Below are 18,246 nucleotides of genomic sequence, written 5' to 3'. Positions count from 1 at the left end.
AGACCAACACCTCTTGCGCTTTTACATATAGCGGAGATATAGTATATAGCGGTGATTAGATGATAGATATCTTACGTCGGCATCTGCAGCCTCTATAGCTTCCCCGCGTTACTGGAGATAGTAGATAACGAACTCGCTGCGAGACACTGTACCAGGTCCAAAGCTCATCTAATTGTTAGAACACCATCCGACGAAACAAGGACAATTTCCAGAAACAAATATCCTTTCTTCCTGTTGTTTTACACCGAACTCACCATGCGTCTGTTAGCGTTGGTACTGTGCAGCGTATTTGCGGGTAAGATAGCATTATTCATCTTTTCATTCAGCGAATCTTCTTGCGCTATTCTGTTGTCTATGAAGATGAAAGATAAATTTTTTGTCAATGCTGTATTAATTAAAAATGTTAAATTTTATTTTTGTTTTTCAAAAGCTTTGGGCCTTTTTGCTGTCTGTTCTGCAAAAAACTTGCCACGTCAAACGGTGAGTGAAAATGGTTTGATAGTACGTTTTCTTTTAATTCATTAAAAAAAGAATGTTCATTCTATTTCGTGAGGTTTCAGAGAGTTGTTGAAAGAATTGCGGTTTCTAAGTCGCAGTTAGAGCATTCGATTTTGTTTCGTTTGTTTCAAATTAGCGTGTTGTCATCATTTGTTGTCCGAGATGGTTAGTTGGGTTTTTTTTTTATTTCGGACCAAACAGGCAAATTCGATGTAGATTTGATAGAATGGCATGAATTTGCAATTTAACTTGGCATACAGTGAAAAATTGCCTGGGTTAATTTTACCCAAGAAGAGTGAAAACTGCAACTACCCAAAATTGGGTTGGAATTTCTGCTAAATATTCAACCAAAACTTGTGGTCATACAAGGTGGTCTTCCAGTCTCTAAATTCCAAAGAGTGAAAATTCACTCCATTCGAGTGAAAATTCACTCCCACAGTCGGAAACTAGTGACTAGGCGTTAAGAGCGAAATTTCTTCAATCGTAAAGTCTAGCTTCGACTGAAGTGGTTCATTTTTTAGACTATTTCAATCGAAAAGGACAGTGATTTTCACTTTAAAACGTCTGTAGTCCCTAATTTCACTCTTTTGAATTTAGAGAGTTGTGACTTCAACTTTTGGAACGACCCAATTTTGGGTAGTTGCAGTGTCAACCTTTCTTGTATACTTGACCTACGCAATTTTTTTCAGTGTGTGTATATCGACAAACGCCATTTGTATTATCGATAAGGAAATCAGTATCTATTCATAGAAATGTATGCATACTTATTCCATTGCACTTTCGTTTCAAATGGATACTTCCAGTATGTTGGCGAGTGGGGGATGGGGGATGACCAACAAACATAAATTTTTCTGGCCATGAACATTCGAAAAGGGTTAGGGTGGCGGGGGGGGGGGGGGGGGGGCTGGACATTATCTTCCTATGGGGCGCTATTCAAATCATGGTAATTATGGCAGACAATAGCGACAGATAAACGACCACTCTCGAAAAACACGGTTTTAGTGAAAAATACTCAACTATCGTGGACAAATTCAGCTCATGTTCAACCACCAATCATGGTAACTCATAGGACTGTGCTTTTCTCAGGTTTGCACATTTCGAGTGAGGGGGCAAGGGGGTGCGGTTGGCGGGGGGGTGGGGGGAGGGCTGCGCCCCTCCCATCCCCCACACCCCCACCCCCGTAGCTACGCTGCTGTTTTGTAATAGTTAGGTAGGCCACTTTTGAGAAAATGCAAATAATCCTAAATGCTTTTCAATTTTGGAAAGTCTTATTTCACATGACATATTTGTTTTAGCTCCCTGGATTCTGCAGTGGATACCGAGGTTTCTGTACCTACGAATACAACCCAGTATGCGGAAGTGACGGGGACACCTATGCTACGGAGTGCTCCTTGTGTGCTGCGATCGCAAACGGGGCCGCATCCAGCAGTGTTACATATGTCCCCGGAGAGTGCACAAGATAGAAAGTGTGACCTCATCAAATCCGATCGAATCACCTCCTACTATAGCAAAAACCGACTTAGATTTCAATACAACTAAACTTGAGAAAAATGCACACTGAATAATAGAAGGGTTTCATATTAAGTACAACGATCGATCGATATCTCTAAAAACAACTTAGTCAAAATATTGACTGGTGTTCCTAGTTATTGAAAACTGACTAGGAATTTAGTTAAACATGCAAAGTTTCATACTAGAAAAGGTAGTTGAATTTGACTCCAATTTTAGTTAATTGCATAACTACTTTTCAAAACTGACTGGAAAAATCTAGTCAGATTGACTGTTTTTCAGCACGCAGCTGACCCTGAATGGTTCATATTTAACTGATTTCTAGTCACATCTGACTATTTTTTGGGGTAATCAATTTATATAAACTCTTGCAATGTAGCTTACATTGAGCTTACTTATGTGACACATCTACACATTTTCGTAGACTGGTTCCCGTCTCACAACCATGTACCGTCACAGAGACGGATGCTAGTCTCTGTTTGTTGTCGTGTAATACTTACAGGTCTATTAGCTTTGTGTTGGTGGAAAATGAACCGCATTCAATACTGCTGATGTCGTTACGGTGAATGTTCCTTCGAAAAAAAGAGAAATGATTTGATGTTTAGCTTATTCAGTTTTAGAAAACTGTTAACAATTTTTCCTGTCATCATTTGAAACTCTAGACCATAGCTAGCAGTTTTATTTAAGTGAAAGAAACTTGCATGTACCGACTAGACCAAAATGCTAAACGCTGCTAAGAAGACGAACAGCTAACTTGCAGAGTTTATTTTATTCAAAAGTCAATAATCCCTAACGATCCTTCCTGCATATTTTACAATTCTACAGGGTGATCTAAAATAAAAAAGGACACCCAAATGGCAGGGCCATTTTGGTTATGAAGATCAGCATGTAGCACTTCGAAAATGTTGGATATAAAAGCCTAATTATTAATAAGCTTTCTTTCAGTACAAGAATCATTTAAATCACTTATGTGCTTTTGATGTTACGGAATTTTAAACACAACTACCGTTTCAAAGATCTGTCCACGGATCACACAAAATAGTAAGTGTTCTTTTAGCAAAACGAAAAAAATTCATAGAGGGATGTGTGTCAATTGTTTTAGTTTTGCTGATAGAACACAAGCCCGAGGCTTTTTTTGGTGATCCATGGGCAAATCTTAAAAACAGTGTCTGTGTTTAAAATTCGGTAACTTGACAAGTACATGAGAAATTTGAATGATTCTTGCACTAAAAGAAAGCTTATTAATTGAGCTTTTACATCCTAGATTTTGAAAGAGCTACATGAAGAACTTCGTAACAAAAATGCTCCTGACATTTGGGTTTCCTTTTTTTTTACTCACCCTGTATTGATACGATCTGTTTCACAAAGGTCATTTTGGTGAATGTTTTTTTAAATTATCAGTGGAGTTGTTTGCATGCCTGAAATACCTCTTGTTATAGTGATGATACTAATCGGTTTTGTAGTCACGTCTTTTTCCCCGAGTCCTCAAATATATTGCAATAAGGTGGAACAACAGGAACGAAGCCGGTAAAAAGCACCGACGCTTTGTTGGTGAACGATTTGAATTGAAAGAAATATCAGTTTCTGGAAACATAATCTTGCAGCCAGACTTCGAATCGTGTCTGAGTCCGAATTCTTTTACAAATTCTCGGAAATTTTCAGTAAACCTTGCGTCCAGATTCTCAGTCTCTGACCCATAATCAACGACCCATAATCGGAATCGCCTAGTGTCTAGTTTTTCAGCTTTAACTGTTGCTGTATACCAGCTTATATTTCATGCATACGTCGCACAGTTTACCCATTCCTATTGGTCGAGAGCCCGATATTTTCAGAGGTCCTTACCATTGTATAACCATGTATACCTATAGATGGGTGCTTTGTTGATCGAAATCGTTGAAAGTGAATAATGTTTGACTTGTTTTGACTTTTGGACCGAAAAAGTTTAGTTCCTTTTTTTTTTAACCTAAAATGACTTATGAATGGGAACAAATATGTGCTTGGTCGGTATTAAACACTCTGTTTAAGACTTGTTGGAGCCTTTGACTCGGGTAATTATCAGCATTCCAGACTCCAACCGGTCTTAAACAGAGTGTTTAACACCTCCCAAGCACACATTTATTCCCTTATTATAGCTGACTTATCTGGCTCAGAAAGTGTCTGACTACAAAACTGATAGTTTGAATGGAGAAGTAGGTGACGTGTAAGGTGGTGACGGAGTAAGGTGGTGGTTGGGATAACGACAAAAAGAATATTACTTGGAATTTTCTACGTGGTATATCAAAAGTTGCAATGGAGGAATAAAGCTTACAAGGATCGGAGATCTCTGAGTGGTCTGAAGAGTTCTGCTGGTATCGACGATAATCTGTTTTATGAGATGTGCCTGCGAAATATGAAGATGTTGAGTTGTATAGCAATATAATTCTTGCCGAAGAACAATACGTAGTAAAACTCTGAACCCCTAGGATGGCTTTACACTTTGATTATTGTACAAATAATGAATGTTTATAAGGGCAATGGTTAGAATAACTTGGTGGAATGTTCAATTCCAGGTGGCAAAGAATGGAACATTCCATCTGTCGCCGAATGAAATTATTCTTGCCATTGCACGAATGTAAAACATTCATTATTTGAATAGTCACAACACCTGAATAAATCCCCGTCATCTGATTGGTCAGAGCCACCAATAGTGTTACCGGGCAATCGAACTACTATTTACCTTGGAATAGAACTTCTATTTTTACGGTGCGGCTGGGACGTTGGTTTGGACGAATAATTCAATGACACGTGATCAACGACCCACCAATCCGATGACGGGGATTTATTTAGGCGTTGTATAAAAATAATGACCTATTTAAACAAAGCAAATACAACACAATATACGAACAAACATTGAATTTTTAAAACGATTGTTTTAAACATCTCACTCACATGAAGTAAATTCCGGACGAATCTTTGAATACCCCCATCTCGATTTCAGCCAGTCGATTGCCACGTATATCGTTGGAAAAAAATAAATAAATAAATAAACAAACAAATAAACAACGTCGCAATAAAGGCAGGTACTGCTTACATGCACTACCGTCTTTTAAAAAAAATATGGTTAAAGTGGTCAGAAATTGCCTCAGATCGCACCACAGAGCTTCTAGAATCCAAAAAAACTTTCGGGGCCCTTAAGCGGGCCCCGAACCCCACGCGGTAATTTTTGGGACCCACTTTTTGGGGGGAAAATGTTTTTGGCCCCTCCCCCCAATTGTGTTCTCGATCCGCCCTTGTTTGGAAGTGTCAGTCTGCCATCTAGACTACCGCATCGAAGACCAATAGTACACTGTGATGTTGGTTTTCACATTTTAACTACTGGAGGAAAGCCAGAAGTTTCCTCGGCCGTAGAGGGCGGTTTGATCAACATAATTTCCCCCCTTAAAAATATTTCGAAAAAGGGGACAAGGATGGAGTCTTTAAATAGCGGAAAATTACAAAATACCCATATCAATAACATAACAGACAAATATTTGAAATGAAATCTCAATTCGTCATTTTTTTTCTCGATATTTTCTTGCTCTCTTACGGCGTCATAGTCTTTAAATTAAAAGAGGACAAGGTTGTTATTTGTCAATTATCATGCTTACAGATATTCCAAGCTGTGCAGGCCGAACAAACTTCCTCTGACAAGCCTTGTGAGGATGTTGTACGATAAATCTCTTTGAATGGGGACGGGAATAAGAAAACGAAAATATATAGGTTAATAATTGAATATTTCTTACGGGAGCTATTAAAAGAGTGTGCCACTTCGATAAAATTATGCGCCTATCAAATGTTTCCCCCCTCCCCCCACTTCGCTGCCCCAGGTCCGATGTTGGGATTTGGTCACGTTTTTCATGCCCCAGGATGGCGCTTTCGGGAACTGATATGACATTGTTACCATTGGCGTACTACATGGAAAGGCAATCACTAGTGCACCCCAAGTATGTATGTATATCGGGGCATGGTCGGGGATTGTCCCTTAAGTTTTGCCCGAGGGGTGGGGATTTTGTCACTTCAAAAGTGACAATCCCCACGTCTACGGTGGGGCAGCCCAGGGAGAGGGGTGGGGGAAACAATTGAAAGGCGCATTACACTTAACAGAGCAATTTCTAAACAGATATCATATGTGGATATTTAATGCCTTTTTAACTCCGATTTCTAACAACCCCCCAAAACAAAACCTTAAAAAAAAATCATCGGTTTGATAACATCAACATCATGTTCAAGTCGCAACTTCTCCATCTTAGACACTATGGGCTTATTCTAGGCCTTGATCTCGGGCATGCACCAGAATTATTTAGAAGCCTTTTTGATATGTAAAAACAAAATAAAAAAATAAAAATTGAAAACGTTAATTGGCGTGATATCATTGGCCTCGAGTCAGAACACGCAGCTACACTGAACCGAAGTCCACGTTCCGAAAAATCCCAAGAAGCTGAACTGGGGACGCAGCCAATATTTGGAAAACGAAAATGATAATTCTCGGTATTAAAAAAAAAAAACTCAGTCCGCCATTATGCAGAGCAATAACGCAGGGAGTTCCAGTAAAAACGTGCTTGCACACTTTCTCTTCAGAATAAAAGATATGACAAAAATGGTCTCCCTCGATCGCGGTGTGTCATGTGTTAGTCTCGTAGATGATTTTAAAAATCTTGTCTTTGTTTGAGTTAAACAAATGGGATTACAAAGAAAGGTATTGTTATAATCAAACTCACAGAGTGACTAAACGATTTTGTGTTGCAAACATTCTCGGCGGCACATCTTCCAAATCACAGGCAATCATTCGTCTGCAAAAAAAAAAAAATCAAGTTACCTTTTTGTTTATTGTTAAAAGGCTTGTATTTCGCATCGATTAGTCTCCGGTTTCTCTTTACACAAATCATTTGCACCATAATTACTTTACTTCAGTATCGCAGGAGTTATCGTTGGTAGCATATACTCACAATGTTTGTAAATCTGTCAGCGATTCAAAAGTCCCTTCCTCGACGTTTTGCAGTTTGTTCCTGGATAGTAACCTAAAGAAATCGACATTAAAAACAGAAACGGATGTTATGATTAACTGGAATCATCAAACACAGACAGAACATCACTTCGTTTGAATAGGCCCGTGTTTCATTAGAGAACCATTTTAACAAACTATTTTGAGAAGCAGAGATACTTTTGTGTTCGACTTCGACAAACAATAATGACCGGATGTAAGATTCATAAACTGACTTGCGGCGCATCATAAGCATGCACAAAGTAGTTTGAAAACGTCCAATGACATTTAGTATGGGCCTTATGCACGAGTCGGCCATATTGAACTGAAAGTGAGGTAAAATCTTAATTTTTGGAACTTGCGAAGAGAAATGACAGCAAATTAATTACTAATTAAATCCAGTCTGCTTGAATGAATAATTTAAAATTTGTAATTAAACATTCCCTGGTGTTTAGCGCCAGATAAAACAAAAATGACAGTAAAATTAGGCTGCATTATACCTGCATAAATACTCTGGCGCCACCACATTCAACAGTTAAGAGTTAATGAAATACATTCAGTGAACTCGACAAAAATGGCCAACTCGTACATAAGGCCCATTGGCACTGTTTCTTACAAGGCTAATAAGAAAGACGAAAAAGGACGTAACATTCAAAAATGATTCCATGTTTGTCAATGTTCAGACGGCAGCTCGCAGTTACAGCATTTGGACACAATTATGAAAATGGCGTTCATTGGTCGTCTCAGGTCAAAGTGCAAAGTTAACAAAACAATGCATTCACTAAAACAGAGTCCCCGATGGCGTTTTTGACTGACACCGAAGAGCACAAAGAAATCAGATAAACCTTTTACCGAAGTGGGATAATGATGCCATGAATTCATAGGAGACGGTTTACCGACTCAGGTTTCTGCGATTCTAAGATAGAGGCGCTGTGTCCAAAATGCGAGGAGGAGTTAGCGTGTCACCACCGGAAAGAATCCATGCCGATCGCCGCAACCAAATCGGCACAACAGCCCCTAACAATGGCGGACTGTCACACGCTGGACTGATTGAGTGTATAAGATTTCATAGTGTTTGTGGATCATGAAAGCTCGGGCTACGGGAAATTGTTGGACAGCGTATTACATTTCATAAGCTTAGCACCGGTGTCACGGTCTCACTTCTCCGGCGTGCTAGCTTCTCCGAAAGGGAAATTTGGCTTCAACACGCATGCACAAAATTGCGCAGTAGTGTACATTTTCGTCAACTATATTAGCGTGCTGAGTGATTCGGGGTTGTACTGGTGCACGTAAGATCTTAGGATATTTGTATGCATGGTTACAGGGTACCAGTCCAATCCAGAATTTTCGTGACGCGCACATGCAACTCCCAATAACCAAAAAGACTTGAAATGCACATTTATTTTAGGCCGTGGCTGCAAAAATAAAGACAAAATGGACCACGAACGAGCAAGGAACACGGACCAAGAAGTTCGTTCTTAATTATTCCTCCATGAACACACACACATGCATGACGCTGGGAACACAAACCAGAATGCTGCGGACCATGGAATTACTTGGCCCCACAGCGTAATATTTTTATTCCTAGGAGGGTTAGGGGCAATGTCATGAATAATTCATGTTTATCCATGAGAACGGACAATGACATCAACAGCATTGTTGTTAGTTACTCAACTAGTTACAATACATTAAAGCATTTTAAAGAACGGTTGTCGTCGAGCTACCACACAGTAGCCTAGTGGATAGCGAGATGAGCTATGGATACAAAGATCCCTGGTTCGAATCCACGTCGTCGCTGCTCATTTTCATCAGCTATTTTTCTTCTCCAAATTTATCACTGAGGTAATTTTAAATTAAGGGGGGAAAAAACGAGAACCTAAGTGTTGCAATGATTCAAAGGAAAAACTGAATTATTCATGACATTGCCCCTAACCCTCCTAGGAATAAAAATTACGCGGCCCCACAGGAAGTGTTACATAATACATTCTTGGGTGTCCCTCAATGGTTATCAATGGGCTTGGTAGACTTCAGAATACAGCTCGAGGAAAAGTAAGCATAGCGGACATAGGGGCATGAATCGTGCTTATGTGACGTACACTGTAACATGCTCAGTTATCCGTAAAATCCACCTGGAGAAGCTAGCACGCCGGAGAAGTGAGACCGTGACACCGGGCCGTTCCATCAATAGCCAGTCCAGACATATCTTGAAAATGTGCTGAGAATGCGCTTGGCAGTTTTTAATTGTCGAGTTTTGGTGTGCTTCTGAATCGATGCATACCAAAATTGTAAAAATCAAGTATTAAAACAAAAACAACATGTTCAGTATAACCGATGGCATGTACTCACAGTTGACGCAAATGTGTCAAGTGTTCCATGTCTTTTTTCGCCAGGCTGGTAATTTTGTTATCTGACAAATCGCTGGAAAGAAACAAAACAAAAACAAAAAACACAGTGATACGAAGTACGATTAGGATATGCTTTCAACGCTTTTACTTTTCATGACACGAACTTTACAGCGTATATCCAGCTTTTGTAAATTGTGTATTGGTGTATGACTTGGTACAAATTTGAAAATTTAAAAGCACAAAACGAAAACAAAATATATAAAATCTTTGTACATTTCTGAAAAATATATTGGTAAGGTAAAGAACATTTTGGTGTCTACAATAAGCGAGTTCGGTATTCCAAAATAGTCTGGTGCACAGCAAGATTGAACGATTTCTTTTCGGGATGGCAGATAAATGCAAAGGAGGCTATGAGGGACGTGGTAACCGAATATCTATATTCTGTGCAATTTTTCGTGCGAAGAAGAGATGGAACTGTCGTTCGCACAAAAGTTTGGACACACAAGACACCTAAAAACACTTCGCTGTCCAAACTCTTTTTGCAAAAATGTTACTTCAGAACACGATGATCTCTTCAACTTTGCTGGTACCCCGCTATGCTTTTGCACGCGTACGATGACATGTTTAAAGAAAAATCGGCAAATCTGGATGTGCACATGAGCAGTTGGAACACCGAACTCACTTATTACGGATACAAATCTAAACATCGACACCATTTATAAATGCAAAATCGCATTTTTAACACTGCTAGAATTTAGTGGGCACATTCGGCAATTTTTGCATTGTAACTGGAGGACTACACAAAAAGGGAAAGTCACCAAAAGTGCGTATCCGGTGTCCGGCTGAATAACATGTGACTTTGAAGACAGAGCTTCGCTGGTAATCAGAGATGATATGAAGAGGACACTGGATTGAATGCTTCATACAAAAGTGGTATTCAGTATCTCTCTATTTGTGCAAATAAGTGCAAAGGCTATATTGAGCTGCTTAGTTTCTGGCTTTGGACAGACATGACTGATAACAAAAAAGCCTAAATCACGCCCAGATTAATCAACGTTACAGTGGGAACGCAGCCGGTCTTGCGTTCTAGACGGCGCCCTTTTGATTATTTTTGGAGTCGGTGAGAGTATAACATTTAATGGCTTTTTTAAATCGGGATTTTTTTTGGACTGAGGTTTAAGTTACCGTTTAAAGGGAAAATACAACATTTGCAAACTTCAAAAAATAAAACTACCAAATTATTTTGAAATACCTTGCTGGACTGTTAGTGAATGACAGTGTAAAGCATCCTGTAAAATCTTGGCACCTGGTATACTGTCATTTTCAAGAAAAGTGGTATTTTTGTATCAATTTCCAACGCTGATCGGCCGATCAGCGTTGGAAAAAAACTGGCTTTTTTCAAATACTGGCCCCAGTTGACCATCGCACTTGTTTGCAATCGATTACACACCTATGAACGGGTACAAGCCAGCTAGACTGGTTTCCTGACCTTACAATTCCCCAATATATGTAAACTGCTCTGTTTCTTCTTAAATGGAGTCAGGGAACCAGACTACAGGAAAATGATTGTTTTTCTTGGTTTTTATAGCATTTTCGAACCCAAAACCTCAAAAAAAGTCAGTGTAACTATATTTGCTATATATTTCCAACCCCCCAATTCCATCCATTTCTGAAAATTACAGCAAAAGCAAATGATGTATGTTCTCTTTAATCAGAAATAATGGGGTTAGCTGTAACCAGTGGCGCAACTACGGGTGTGTGTGTGGGGGGGGGGGGGGCAGCGGAGGTCCATGCCCCCGGGTTCCCCCACCCCTTACCCCGCCCCAACCCCAATTTTAGATCTTGAATTGCACAAAAACAATTAAACATGTATCAGTGCCTTCAGTGACCCCCTCCAAATATTCCGCTGCACCCCAGGTGCCCCCAAGAGTTATGCCGCTGGATGTAACAACGCTGACAGCCCGATCGTCCGAAGGTTCCATTGTCCGAAGGTTCTTTAGTCCGAAGGGTCATTAGTCCGAATGTTCGTTCGTCCGAAGGTTCATTGGTCCGAAGGTTCGATTGTCCGAAGGTTCAATAGTCCGGAGAGCCCATTAGTCCAAAAATAGAAAATCAGAAGGCTCGATAGTCCGATAGGATGCGATAGTCAAACGATAACGTTCGATAGTCCAAATAGGTGATAAGATTCGATAGTCCGAACTGCAGTACGGTTTCGTCAGTGTGACACTTCGGACTATCGGAACTTAGCCTACCTCATTCTCTATTCGGACTATTGGACCTTTTTGTCGATTCGGGCTATCGGACCTTACAGTATATTCGGACTATCGAACCTTATTGTCAGTTCGGAATATTAAATGAACCTTCGGACTATTAAACCTTATTTTTGTTTCGGACTATCGAACCTTCGGACTAATTAACTTCCGGATTATTGCATCAAATTTTCGGATTTACAAACCTTATTTCATTTTCGGACTAACAAACCCCCTTTTATGGGAAATGTGTGCATTCGGACTATCGAACCTTCGGACTAAAAAACCTTCGGACTATCGAACCTTCGGACTATCGAACCTTCGGACTATCGGGCAGACCCTGTAACTACGATGACCAACTTAATAGACCATTATCATGTTGCGGCCATCTTGATTTTTTGCCATTCAAATCAATGTAACCAAAACGAGGCTGGAAGGAAAAATAAGCTGGTTCCTTTTTGCACAAAAAAATTATCATTCAGTACTGTTATGGATACAGGGAACGTGACTGAAATGGTGGCAGCATGGTGAAGGTCTAGTACCACAAATCCCTTCCTCACAATGATTCTGGAGTACATTGCTAATTGTAAACAAGAAATGATCGCATGAGAAGTAATAAACAACAGTGTGCTGGTGTAAAAATACGTCAAATGAAATCAAAAGATATTGAATAAGGAGCCGACATTAAAGAGCGATTCAATGAGAAGAAACTCTGATGATGCTGACAAGAATCAAAACTCGAATTTGCTTCTGATTAAATACAAACGATTCAGACTTACAGTGAAATGGTGTTGTTAGGAAGATTTCTTGGGAATTCGGTGAGTTGTCTGGCACTGCAGTCCAGCCTGACACCGACGACTACGACTTGCACTCCCAACCCGTAGGGTATCCCGTCAGTAACATTGGTCCCCGACTCAACGCCATCGACACCTGCGCCCATAGACGCATCTCCAGTCGCATTGAATAGTGACGCTAAGGACGGCAAGTCCGTCCTTGTCTCTTCCATCTCGACAAAGCAGTCACAGGATTCGGGGAATGTGCCTTTCTCTTTTTTATTTAGACGGGATAAAAAGAAGTTGCACAAACCATTAGATTTCTTGGTTTTTAATCCGTAAATGCGCTGCGGAATCATTAATTTGAAGAAAGTAGGCCTACTGAAATTCCTATTACTATTAGTATCTCAAGGGGCCACTAAAACAGATAGGTCTAATTGCGTTTGCCTAGCAGATTGCAGGCTGAATGGCGCCTGACATGCCTCAATGATTAAAATGATGTGTAGTGGCCGAAATTACAGGGGGGAGCCTATGAGCGGCCTATTTTGACTCAAAAATCAAGAAGGAATACCTAGTGCAAGAACATGTAGCAGCTTTTGATCTTTACAATTTAAACTTTGATGGGGGAATACGCCAAGCCATTCAAAATGGAGTCAGGTTGGCGGAGCGGTACTTTCCTCGCCTTCCACCGCTGTGACCCTGGTTCGATCCCGCCTGGTCTATATAATTGAGTTTTCAGTCCCTGCCTGATTCCGTGGGTTTTCCTCTGGGGTTTCCCCCCACATCTAAAACTGTATAATTTCTTCACATTGTCTTCTCTTTACTGGGCCCCATGGGAGACCGTGGATTCCACTGATGGGCTACCCAGTTAAAATTAAGAAATACATAATATAACATAAATAAAATACCACATGGAATTTCTCTTCGGACCTCTTCGTCTTCAGCTTTATTCCCAAAGAAGTCATCCCACATCTTGGCCAAATTCCAGTCTCCTAAGGCAGTGGAAACAAAAAATAATAAAAAGACCTCTCATGGAAACAAAAACCGAAATGTATGTCCTTAAATGAAGAGCACGTGTACTGCACCGAGCTTTAACAAAATATTGCTGTAAAAGACTTTAATCACGAGTCGGCCATATTCAATTAAAAGCGAGGTAAACTCTTCATTTTTGGAACTTGCGAGTAAAATGGAAAGCAGTGAAATACAAATTCATTACAAATTAATACCAGTCTGCTCTGATGGATATTTTAAAATTTGTGATTAAACAAACCCTAATGTTTTAAGCCAGGTTTATAAAAAAAGAAAGAATTGAAAGTGAGGCTTGATGAAACGCACTCCAATCATAAAATAGTCTGGTACAATCCCATTCAACAGTTTACAATATATAAAATAGGTTCAGGGAACACGATCGAAAATGGCTTCCGTGTGCATAAGGTCTGTTGAGATGTTTCGTGTTATGTACACGCAATTTTTCAGTGGGGGGCGCTGGGGGCTGGAACATTTCATGGGGGGGGGGGGGCGTCATGTAGATCAATGATAATTTTTTTAGAAACTCAAAATCTCAGTGGGGGGAAGACTGGGGGGGGGGGGGGCGACAAGGTTTCATGGGGGGCTGTCCCCCCCCCCCCCCCCCCCAACGCCCCCCGTGGCTATGCCACTGTTTGGGAGGCATGATGATGAAAACTTTCCCAGTTGGCCTTGCTGTACAAGGGCACTTTCTGAGGAAGTTGTTTTCTGTGCGCTGGTTTTATATCTAATTCTGTGTAGACTATGTTGTGATCGCTGATACCGGGGATGACCTGAGTCTTGTTGATATGATTAGGGCGATTTGTAATGATCTGGTCGAGAATATTTCCAAGACGAGTCGGTTCTTCAACCATCTCAGCCAAGCCGTTGTCATCTAGTATCGCACCAAACTTTCTGTGAACTGATGGATGATGAACATTCGTTTTGAGAGATTTAGTTGACCAATCCCAGCCAGGGAGATTGAAGTCCCCACCGAGGATAACTGTATTGTTACCATGTCCAGATATTTTATGAAAAGATGAATCTAATGCCTCCAGTGTAGCAGCATCATCAATCTTTGCACGATAGCAAGCCCCAATGAAGAGCGTCTAACAGCCCTTGATGTTGATTTTCACCCATACCGTTTCTGAAGATTCGCACTCAAGATCTTCTGCTCGGAGACTGATGAAATCACTATTGACAGCAATGGCAACTACTCCACCAACTCCGTTTAGCCTATCACGTCTAAATACATTGTAATGAGAACTGAAGTCTTCAGAATCATGAACCATGTCTCTGTCGCTATTATAATATCTGGTCTTGTGCTGTCGATGACATTAAACGGAGCAGTTTTTTTTTATTCACGAGCGACTGACAGTTTACATTGATGATGCGTATGGGTCTAGGACCGATACAGGACTTTGGTTTGGGCTTGATAGGTGATGACATAAATCTAGGGGAGTGAAGATAATCATCAAAGCTAGCCACATTGGGTCCACTGCTGTGGAGGTCAAACAGGACTGAGCTATAGTTTGGAGAGTCACAACAGAGGCAGACCCATGAGACTGGGCTTCTTCCAAGGTTTTCATAAGATGAGTCATGGATGTCCTGACAGCCAATGTGAAACCATCTTTCACAGTTTTCGCACATAACCCCTTTGTCGTCCCAAGTGACGGGGATCCCACAGGTGCCACAAGGAAACACACTAGAGTTGGAAGTACTTGTATCTACTGAGTGATCAATTAAGACTGAGGGACCAGGATTGACTTCAATATCACTTGAGGCCATTAGACGCAGAACATATGTACAGGACCGATGATCGTTTGAAGTTGTAGTACTGAAGGTGATGAGGTTTTTTGCCATACAAAAGGCTGAATGCACTTACAGTCCTTGCTCCTGGGATTTGTTGTTTCAGGGGCGCAATTGACACCGATGATGATGATGAGAGCATTTGAACATGTCGCAGCTTGGAGTTGTATATATGTGTAGCTAACAGAAGACCAAGGATTAGCACAGAAAGGCACGACGTTCGAGTCCGACATGTCCGATTCTTAGCCATGACGATAGTGGTGCGGGCATTATAACGTTAATGAATGTTGAATTACGATGGCATGAAGTCAGATAAAAAAAAACATCAAGAAATAACCCCCAATCCGATACAAACAGTTAAAATAGAAGACATTGAAAACTTGATAAAAACTGGATGCTGATAAAAAAGAGTAAATTTTCACGATTAAAAACGACAAGTATTAAAGACAGAGATTACAAAACGCGTCCATCCGCGAAGAGCGGTAAACATTCGACAGAGTGAGCCTAGTAGTGTGAGCCTAGTAGTGAGCCTAGTAGTGGGACGAATCAAGGGTGTAAGCTCGAGGAAGGTGCCATTATAATCCAGACCGTTTGATATGCGGGAGGCAGAGATTACATTTTTGGCAGGTTGCAGTTTGGTGAATTGGTCAATGTAGTGTTCTTTCGTTTTGAACGAACAATACGGCAGCAACGTAGAAACTGCTCATCGCCCAATGAGGAGCTCTACACGATGCGCTCTACCCAACTGTGACCGGTGTCTCTGTTGAACATCATAAATATTCATGCATTTAAAAGAGCTCATCCGAGAGAGGCGTGAACACAGCAAATATCCTGTATTAATGGAGCACGTGGCCACAGCGATGTTCATTATATATTGGAAGCACGTCGTCGTGAATGTTAGGAATTGAGCGCGCGACAGAATGTTATTTGAATGCAGGTTGTGTTGCGTGGCGGTTTAGGGTCATTATTAGAGACAAATAATGAATGGGCACCTAAAGTTTCTCGTTGTAGGATAGGAGCGCAAGTTTGGTCCGCCTTCCATTGAATGGTGACCTACAATTTGTTTCCTACTTTGTTTAGTAATATTTTTCTCGCTATTTTGATAAAATTGTGATATGAAGATGAATGAAGAAAAATATGCCATTAAACACAACAGCAAGACAATGGCATTAGTTGAAAGAGAACACAAATCGTTGGAAACCAAACAAAAGGGAATGTGAAGAAATTGAAATGTCGGAAACAACTTAACAAGGAGTGACAAAAATAACCGCAACAACTGCATAATCAATATAACATTAAAAAAAAAAGATTCCTTGGCCACTGTGATTTTAGGGTTTTTTTTCATAATTTCAGTGACAGCTATTGCTCTTTGAACTTACGAGCAGATGAATTGGATAATTATGCTGTATGTGTATCTTGAGGATTGGAAGAAGGCAAACTGGTCATGCATAGCAGGGGCTCAGGTGTCTGGCCGCTGTCTGACATGATGCCCACATATCTTATTTGAATTTAAACACCAGACATGGTTATCATCAATGAGGTGTTTTTTGTGCTTATATTCCAATGAGATTTGATTTGGTAATAGAAGGCACTGTTTGAGGATATTTTGTTTGGTGTTCACAATTCAACCGGTCATAGAAAGCACTGTATTCGGGTGTGACGTTCACATTCAAATGAGATTTGGGTTGGTCAAAGAAAGCTCTGCCTGATGATATTCGGGTGTGGCGTTCACATTGAAATGAGATTTGGGTTGGTCATAGAAAGCCTTATCTGAAGATATTCGGGTGTGGTGTTCACATTCAAATGAGATTTGGGTTGGTCAAAGAAAGTTCTGCCTGAAGATATTCGGGTGTGGCGTTCACATTCAAATGAGATTTGGGTTGGTCATAGAAAGCACCGTCTGATGATATTCGGGTGTGGTGTTCACATTCAAATGAGATTTGGGTTGGTCAGAGAAAGCGCCGTCTGATGATATTCGGGTGTGGTGTTCACATTCAAATGAGATTTGGGTAGGTCAAAGAAAGTTCTGCCTGAAGATATTCGGGTGTGGCGTTCACATTCAAATGAGATTGGGTTGGTCATAGAAAGCACCGTCTGATGATATTCGGGTGTGGTGTTCACATTCAAATGAGATTTGGGTTGGTCAAAGAAAGTTCTGCCTGAAGATATTCGGGTGTGGCGTTCACATTTAAATGAGATTTGGGTTGGTCAGAGAAAGCGCTGTCTGATGATATTCGGGTGTGGTGTTCACATTCAAATGAGATTTGGGTTGGTCAAAGAAAGCTCTGCCTGAAGATATTCGGGTGTGGTGTTCACATTCAAATGAAATTTGGGTTGGTCAAAGAAAGTTCTTCCTGAAGATATTCGGGTGTGGTGTTCACATTTTAATGAGATTTGGGTTGGTCAAAGAAAGCTCTGCCTGAAGATATTCGGGTGTGATCAGGCCCGGATTACCCTATAGGCACAGTAGGCACTGTGCCTAGGTCCTACGAATAACTCGGGGGCCTACGACAAATTTGGGAGCCTTACGAAAAAACCGCAGTGTGCCATATAACACATAAATAGGCCTACCCGCACATGCAATCGGGAATCTCCAATGTCCCTTTTTTGTTTGTACTTTTTAGGAAGACCTCCCATATGTTTTGTACACGATCGCCAAATTGGGGACCTTCGGGAATCGGGGAGCCTATTGTTCTCTATTGTTCTACGTCCCCTATTGGATGCAGAAACAAACTCACACCCAGAAGTTTGTTTTTTGTGCAAATCGCAGATTTTCTGTTGTTCCTCTTCCTGTTCCTTTGTTTATACTCTAAGTGTTTTGCAACAGCTCTTATTGATTTTGTACACGTTTTCTAATCGAGGTCGTTCTCGATTTGGTTCCTGTCCTCAATTCAGCGATGATGTTGTACGTGTGTGTCCTCGAGTTACAGCATAAACACGATGACCCATTTACACACAAAGAACAGGTTTTTTTTTAAGGTTTAGGGCCTCTCGCAGAATTTTCGATTTCACCAAGTGATGCTGTACAGCATGCATACATATAGGCCCTACGGATAAAA

General features: G+C 40.7%; 1 long non-coding RNA gene across 1 annotated transcript; it reads right to left on the bottom strand.

The window, feature by feature from the left end:
• Nucleotides 1-5,646: 5,646 nt before the first annotated feature.
• Nucleotides 5,647-9,424, bottom strand: LOC119740497. Its single transcript, XR_005272689.1, has 4 exons — nucleotides 9,353-9,424; nucleotides 6,972-7,043; nucleotides 6,744-6,815; nucleotides 5,647-5,705 (listed from the first exon to the last, which is right to left on the bottom strand). It is a non-coding gene; the product is annotated as an uncharacterized LOC119740497 (long non-coding RNA).
• Between the last annotated feature and the right edge of the window lie 8,822 nt (nucleotides 9,425-18,246).

This window comes from Patiria miniata, unplaced genomic scaffold (assembly GCF_015706575.1).
Source record: "Patiria miniata isolate m_02_andy unplaced genomic scaffold, ASM1570657v1 HiC_scaffold_5, whole genome shotgun sequence".
Lineage (NCBI taxonomy): Eukaryota > Metazoa > Echinodermata > Asteroidea > Valvatida > Asterinidae > Patiria > Patiria miniata.
The sequence above is the reverse complement of the archived record's forward strand: the minus strand, read 5'-3'. Positions and strand labels throughout refer to the sequence as shown.